General features: G+C 35.5%; 1 long non-coding RNA gene across 3 annotated transcripts; it reads left to right on the plus strand.

Annotated features, from left to right (window-relative positions):
* The first annotated feature begins 1,327 nt into the window (after positions 1 to 1,327).
* Positions 1,328 to 7,613, plus strand: LOC136854051 (uncharacterized). Of its 3 annotated transcripts, none has more exons than XR_010857611.1 (4): positions 1,328 to 1,589; positions 5,537 to 5,606; positions 5,730 to 5,901; positions 7,381 to 7,613. It is a non-coding gene; the product is annotated as an uncharacterized lncRNA (long non-coding RNA). The 3 variants fall into 3 exon arrangements; XR_010857609.1 differs by lacking the exon at positions 1,328 to 1,589 and adding an exon at positions 4,798 to 4,937; XR_010857610.1 differs by lacking the exon at positions 1,328 to 1,589 and adding an exon at positions 4,934 to 5,055.
* The last annotated feature ends 291 nt before the right edge of the window (positions 7,614 to 7,904 follow it).

Consider the following 7,904-nt stretch of genomic DNA (forward strand, 5'->3'; position numbering starts at 1 on the left):
GACATATGAGGTCATTCAGAGCTGGAAAGGAAATTGAGTAGGTAGCTTTGAAAAGTGTAACAGGAGGAAAACCACGCAACACCATGAAATAATCGTTAGGAGAGGGTGGATAGCAAGATGGAAGAAAGGTAATGTGAATGGAGGTACAGCAAAAGAACCTCTAGTAATGCCTAAAGTGCACCGCGTGAGATGCACTGACGGCACTAAACCCCTACGGTGAATAAAAGTTAAAACAAACTCAGGCTTAAAAAAAATTGAGTCTTTACGTAAAATAAAAGTATATAAGGAAACGTGATAAAAAGGATCAAAGTTTACGAAACAACACTATGTCTTTGCTAGTTATTGAGTATGTTAACGCAGTTTGGGCAAGTAGAGATGATAACTTAGATGTGAATTGTATAGCATAAATATTATTAGATGTAAACCTAAATTTTCCAAATACGTCTTATCAAGATGTTGTAAAATGAACACCTTCTTTACAGATGAATTTGTGAATACTTTGTAAATAATGCATATTATAGTAATGTGAGGATTATCGTAACACTGTTATCAATAAAACAAACCTGTAGATTACAGGGTGTAGTTCCGATAGTCGTAGGTTGGTATTTTTATGGTTACAATTTTGCCGTATTAGCTATGGAGGGGTGGGGGGCTGATTACAGTCCGTCGGACTTATCGGGCCTTCTGACTTTCGGACTATCGGACCTTCGGACTATCGGGCCTGCTGACTTTCGGACTATCGGACCTTCGGACTATCGGGCCTTCGGACTATAGGGCGGTCACCGTAGTGCCGTAAGTGCACCTCGTGCAGTGCACTGTAGGCATTACTTAAGGTTTTTTGCAGCGTGCTTTCAGTCCCTAGCGGCAACCCCCTTCGTTCCTTTTGCTGTACCTCCATTCATATTCTCTTCCATCTTACGTTTCACCCTCTCCTAACAGTTGATTCATAGTGCAACTGCAAGGTTTCCTCCTGTTACACCTTTCAGACCTTTTACTGTCAATTTCCATTTCAGCGCTGAATGACTTCATAGGTCCCAGTGCTTGGTCTTTGGCCTAAATTATACAGTGTATTCAATTCAATATTCAATGAAATAAAAAAAAAGAGTAAGAATGGCAGGCAAAGACTGGTGACACTGAGGGCCTGTTTGGTTCCAACGGAAACTCACGAGAGGTACAGAGGAGTTGACGCGGCCTGTGTATTTAACTGGGGAACCAGCTGTTTAATAAAGTGTGATTCAAGTATTGACAATTGAAGGTCATTTGGAGCTCTGCCTATGATTTTAAAATCGTTGTACTCTAGGTTATATTTGCATTTTTTGGCGAGGTCTCTTATGCATGAGAATTCGGGGTTTGTTAATTTTACACCCGTTCGGTAACTTACGCCGCGATGAGTCAAATCTCACCCAGGACCCTGATCTCACCTTCAACTACACGTACGAAAGGAGCCCACGTGCTTCCCCTATTCACATCTGGGACAATTAAACAGATAAATTGACTCCAGAGTTCATCGAAGTGAAGCCTTTCTTTATACTTAAACAAAGACCCAATCGTCATTGGATTACTGGGTATTAGTTTCAGTTCAACGGCAGGTAGATATTTGTTCACTGTTTGTCGTAAGGAATCCAGGTAAAAAAAGAGCCACTGGTAATAAAGTCACATGGAAAAAAAGTCACATTAATTTTTCCTAGATAGTGACCCCCAAGGGTTTTAACCCGGTATGTATCCACCTTTGAGGCGTGTTTAGTACAAGGCCGTTGGGGATAACCGTGAAAGCATAAACAAATTGTAAATTAATGTGACTTATTTTCTCTGTGAATTTTTCCCCAAACAAAATTGCGACTTTTTTTCTGTGAATTTTTTTTCTATCTTTTTTCCCCTGTGACTTTATGACCGGCCACCGTCGTGAGTCTTGGTAAAAACGTTCATAGTAAATTAGCGGAACACTTGCATAAAATGATAGTTTAGGAAATGTTCGTATTTTTTAAATTTTGGCTGAAAAATATCATTCAAAAATTTTTTGAAGAAGTTGGTAAAAAGCTCAGATGGAAAACAACAAAAAATATTGGTGGAGATATAAAATTTCTCTATGGAGGCTATTCCAGTCAGATGTTACGCTAAAGGCCCTGTGGAAGAGGTTAGAACAACCGAAGAGTTCAACTTAAAATTAAAGAAACAGTGACTATAAAAATTAGAACGCACTCCAGTAAAAGGTTTTTTTCCTAAAAGCCGTGGTATTAAATTGGCCATCGTCTCAAGAAGCTAATGTATCTAAAAAAAAAAAAAAGGTAGTTTATTTTCCCTGTCATAATCAGTAGTAAAATTTGTTTGAATGCATTTTATTGGCATATTCAATAAATTCATCAGCCCGATCTTTGTTCCTAAACAGCAGGAAGGTGTCAACAACGGTGGCAGGATATAGTCACAGGAAAATAAAAAGTCACAATTTTGGCTAGGAAAAAAAGTCACAGGAAAAAAGTCACATTGATTTATGGTGGGCAGTAATAAAGTCACAGGGAAAATTTCACAATATTTCTTGGGGGTCATTATCTTTATGATATTTATAGTCTTTTGTTTATGTTTTTACGGTAATCCCAACAGGCTTGTACTAAACACGCCGCATGGATATATACCGGGTTGAAACCCGTGGGGTTCACTATCCAGGAAAGATTAATGTGACTTTTTTCCATGTGGCTTTTTTTCTGAGACTTTTTTACCTGTGACCTTTTTTTTACCTGGATTCGCCCTCAATATATCTCCTGTTAAAAGGGGAATGGCAAGCCAAAGGACACTCGTCCAACAAACGCTCTTCTGGGAGCACACAAAAATATTTGCGAAAGTAGGACCTAAGGGAGATCTCATAGCCATATCATCAGTTTGCATATATGCTTTCCTATTAAAAACAAAGACTGTGTCCCGCATAGCCAACTGTAACAGTTTGTTTTTAAATCCGTGATATTAAAATCCTTAAAAATGGTTTCTGAGTTAGTGAAAATTCGATCTTAAATAATCTCAATTGTTTCTTCTCAGAACATTAGTAAAAGGAGATTCAACATCTACGCTAGCCATAAAAAGACCGGAATCCCGATGTAAAATCCTTTCCTTGAAATTAACAGAGGTTTTTTATGCATCAACTATTAGTTGTTGTTAAGGGTGATAGAGGTGGGACTAAGAATTTAGCCAACTTATAATTAGGAGTGTCATACGAGGTAAGTATAGGTCTCGCTGGGTAAATAGCTTCTTTGTGAATTTTAGGTCACCCATACGTCACCCCGTAAGAAGAATCACCCGCGCTGCACAAAGATTCATAATATTTCGGTCTTCTGTATATTTTGAAAATCGATTTATTCGATCCTCGACTTTGAAGACAGTGGAACACTGAGGCTTTCCCATTTTTCCTAATTTCGTTTTGCCTCCCAGAATGGCCTCCATTTTTTTATATATTCCTGTTTACTGAAGATTACCGTGCCCCTTTCCTTTGTCCGGCCTAGTTGTTACCGGTTCGTCATGCTTACTCAGTTCCGTAAGGGTGTTTAAATCGTTTTTGGATAAGAATGGTGTCCATCTAGTACTTAAACTATTATAGGTCGGTGTCGAGGCGAGGAAGTAATCTAGAAAACACACTCCAAAGAACTATAAAATTGATTATATGAAGGCTTGAAGCAAGGAAGGCCAAAATATGACATTCCTAATTATAGCGCTCATCACAATTTTTGCATGAGCGGCCATGTACCTCAGTATCTTCTATGTTATCTGTTGCATCAGTCTTAATTCTTTTTTTCAAGTCGCTATGATACTGGAGTATAACATTAAATCCTTAGTTCCTTTGTTTAGATTGCAAAGCAACTTTGCAGGCCCTTTTTTTTTAAATGGTAGTGCAAAATATTTCCTGGGAGCACCGTTCAGTTCTGACAGTAACGGATTTTAGACTATCTTGAGACTGCTTGGTTAGATATATATATATATATATATATATATATATATATATATATATATATATATATATATATATATATATATATATATATATATATATATATATATATATATATAATATATATATATAATGTTAATATAAATGGAATCAACTTAAGAAGACTAAGACTAGTACGGATGCTTTCAAGTTACCTGAGCCAAGATGCACATCAAATGTTTTTTAGAGCCTTCAAATTTGCAGCCTCGATTCTATACAGTAAATTCCCACTTTACATCAAGAGGACTAAAAATACCAGGTCTTTCAAGAAAAATTAAATTATTTTTTCTGATTGTTATGATAGCATGGATTTGGCAGTTAACATAGTGTATCCCGTACGATTCTCCGAATTCCTCTGCTAACGTATGACTTTGTCCAATGAATCTGCGGGTCCCACAGAACTCCTTTGGTAAGATGGGACCAGACAAGAAGCCTAGCGTAGGAAAGAAGAAAAGGTATAAAGAAAGGCGTAAGGGATTTTCCATCAAATACATTTATCTATGTATAAAGTCTTGCAAAAATGTTGCAGTTTCCCCATAGAATTCCTTCGATAGGACAAGACTGGATAAGAAGAAGCCTACTTTAAGTAAGAAAGAAAACACAGAATAAAGAATGACGTGAGAGGTTTTCCGTCCTTAAGTACTACATTTAGTTCTATACAAAGCTTTACAAAAACGTTTGAATACTCGGCGCTAAAGCATCAATAAACTATTCAGTTTCCATGGATCTCAAAATGGTAGAAATGTTTGCCTCTCGTGTAAATGGTCCTTGTCTACAAATGCTACCTTTGTGTGACGTCAACAACAACTAACTTCAGTGAAAACCAAGGACCACTAAGTCTTGGTGGGTTATGGTGAAGACAAACCATTCGTACAATCGTCGATTCATTATAGGTTTGAAACTCGGCGTTTCATCGTGTTGTCAGCTCGTGATATTGGTCGTTGCCACATTGTAAGAAATTGTTGCGGTTTGTTGTTAAATATTAACTTCTGTTCCTGGAGTTCCGTTGTAGTGTGTGTTGAAGTCAGTGTGACGGAAACCATCGATTACTTCTGACGCTGAGTTTAATTTGTTTTGTTCTATATGTAACAATTTTACTTTTTCACTTGTGAACGTCTGATGTGTTCATAATTTCAGTTGTAGTTTTTTGGTTTCTATAAAAAATGTCAGTCTAACTTGGTTTTATATCTACTGTAAAGTTAAATTTACTCGCCTCCAAAACTAGGATTTTTTATTACTAGATTAACCTATTGAATTAAACTGTTTCATATCTACTGTAAAGTTAAATTTATTCTCCTGAAGAGTTTTGTTTTTTCACTACTCAACCTAACCACCACCACCTTTTAACTAATGTTTTTTTGTCACAGCCTTGCTTGTCATTCGTGAAATACAATGAGTAGTCTTTGAATTCATTAAACTTTAACCATGTTTTCAAGAAATCTGTAGTGTAGCTGAAATATGACTTCGGTTTATCCCTAAGAACCTTTGTTGTCTTAAAGCTGTGATCCGTTAACGATTTGCTCTGAGCCTGCAGTGGTTTTTTGTACTAAATTTTGAATTTTTCAGGTCAGGTCAGTTCCGTGATTTTTTTCAACGTGGCAATGCAATGCAACTAGATTTCTGACGTTCCATGGAGGTTAGTTTTCTGAAATTTAACATGTCTACACTAAAAACTTAAATCATAACCCAATGTTATATCCTGTAACAATACAATGTAGTTTGTCACAATTGTATTTTAATTACTTGAAACTCCTTCCAGATGATTGTGAATCAAGAGCGTTTTTGGCTATCTTACAGAGTATCTCTTGTGAGAACTAGGAACTTCCACATCCTGAACCTAGGACAATTTCTGTATCTACGCAAGTGGGGGCGAAAATGGAATGATTTACTCCAGAAGACTGGCTTATCAAAAGTGAAGTTTATCAAAACTGGTGAGGCGTACAGGAGTTTTCAACCAACCAAACCACTAGTTTTAAGTTTTACCTCCACCCCTACAGGGGCGGTGCCCCTGTAGGGGTGGAGGCCCCTCCCATGCCCTGTCCCATAGGTCTTAGGACCTATGGACAGGGCATGGGGGTTGGGGGAGGGCGGCGGGGTTGGGTCAATACAACCAACTAATGAAACTTTCCTTTTCAGGCGGTTACTGCATTAGCTTAGCTATTTTAGGTAGCAACTTTATAGGCAATTTTTTTCTACCTTAAGAATTTAAAAAGTAACTTAGCTTTTTAAGATTTTTGCATAACCTTAAATTTCAACGTGACTTCAACATAGCTCCTTTAGTTTCAAGCTGAGTAACTGGTTAGTCTGAAATTTACCATTCAGCAGTAAATTAAACTAAAGTTAATTTTAAGCTTTTTTTTTAAATAACTTTACTTTCTTTTGCAATGATACATTTAAATTAAATTTAAGCAGTAGTTAGATTTTAGTGTTAAATTTAAACTTCACAGCTTTTGACATTGCTCAGGTGTTCTGAAAATAAATTAAAAATACTTTGTCGTAATGCATTGTTTTAAATGCTTAAACTTTATTTAATTTTACTTTCTTTGGGTTTAGGTTAATTTTATTCGTTGGGTTTAGGCTAATTTTATTTGTTGGGTTTAGGCTCATTTTATTTGTTGGGTTTAGGCTCATTTTATTTGTTGGGTTTAGGCTCATTTTATTTGTTGGGTTTAGGCTCATTTTTTAAATCTTAGCTTCCACTGTTAATTGCATTGTTAAATGATTACTTTATATTTGCTGCGATCTCATATTAGATCTCAGCTTAAAACTAATTCCATTGTTTTGGACTTTTTTTTATTAGTTATTAATTGCATTGTTAGATAATTTTTTTATTAGGTCTATTAGTTTTAATTCCATTGTTTTAAACTTTTATTGATTAATCTAAAGTTCGGTTTTTTAAACTAATGTAAATCGTAGCTTTCACTGTTAATTGCATTGTTAAATACTTTAGATTTAAGTTAATTTTTTAAGTTAATGTAAATCGCAGCTTGAAATTTTTTGGATTAATTTCAGTCCAAGATTTAATTCTTGTTTTAAATACTTTATTTTTTGTTGCTAGATTTTGTTTTTGAAATTAATGTAAATCGTAGCTTCCATTGTTGATAGTTCAAATGAAACCATTTTCAGTAGTTTAAGGCTTATAACTTGACTGAATAATATTGTCAATAAAATATAGCGAACCATATACAATATACAAACCTATATTAATGTGGATCTACTTTCCTTCAGTTGTCAAAAAGTTTAAAGTCCAGACAACTTTTAGTTTTAGTGTTATTAGTTAATCAGTGGTTTTGTCCATCTGACCTAGTCTGAAATAACTTGCTTGGAAATTTTCTGGAAACTCTTGATTAATTAATCACTGTAATTCTCTTACTAACTGAATATTCTGCAGTTTTTTCTTTCGTTTGCAGGATGGGATTATTGAAACTGCAATTTAGGCAGTGCAGGCAGAATTCTGTTGGCAGAGAACTCTCGTGTTTGTTGCTTTAACCCGACATTAGTTTAACGTGAGGTGGGAATGGTATCCTGGCTGGGAATGGATCCTAATATTAGACTGCGGCTTTTTAGCCGTGCTGTAAAATTTTCGCTCTGATGGTTCATGTGTGTAATTAGGTATTGGATTTAATAAACTGTTTTAAATTGATTCGGATGCATTATAAAAGTTCTTACCTCCACGGATATTAAGTCCGAATTGAATGTGTAGAAAGTTTAAGCAGAGTTGTCTTTAAGCCAAGGAATGGCTTTGTGTACTAATTGCTAATATTACTTAAATAATCTTGAACTTTACACTTTATACCTGAAACTACTGCGGTTGAAATTTGACTATGGTTTATAACATAAGTCTTTACACGAGTTTGGTATTTAAATTTTTTAAATTTAAAAACTATTTTTGATATAAAGGGATACAGGTGATTAAACTTGATTGATTAAAGAT

The sequence above is a fragment of the Macrobrachium rosenbergii genome, chromosome 28 (genome assembly GCF_040412425.1).
Source record: "Macrobrachium rosenbergii isolate ZJJX-2024 chromosome 28, ASM4041242v1, whole genome shotgun sequence".
NCBI lineage: Eukaryota > Metazoa > Arthropoda > Malacostraca > Decapoda > Palaemonidae > Macrobrachium > Macrobrachium rosenbergii.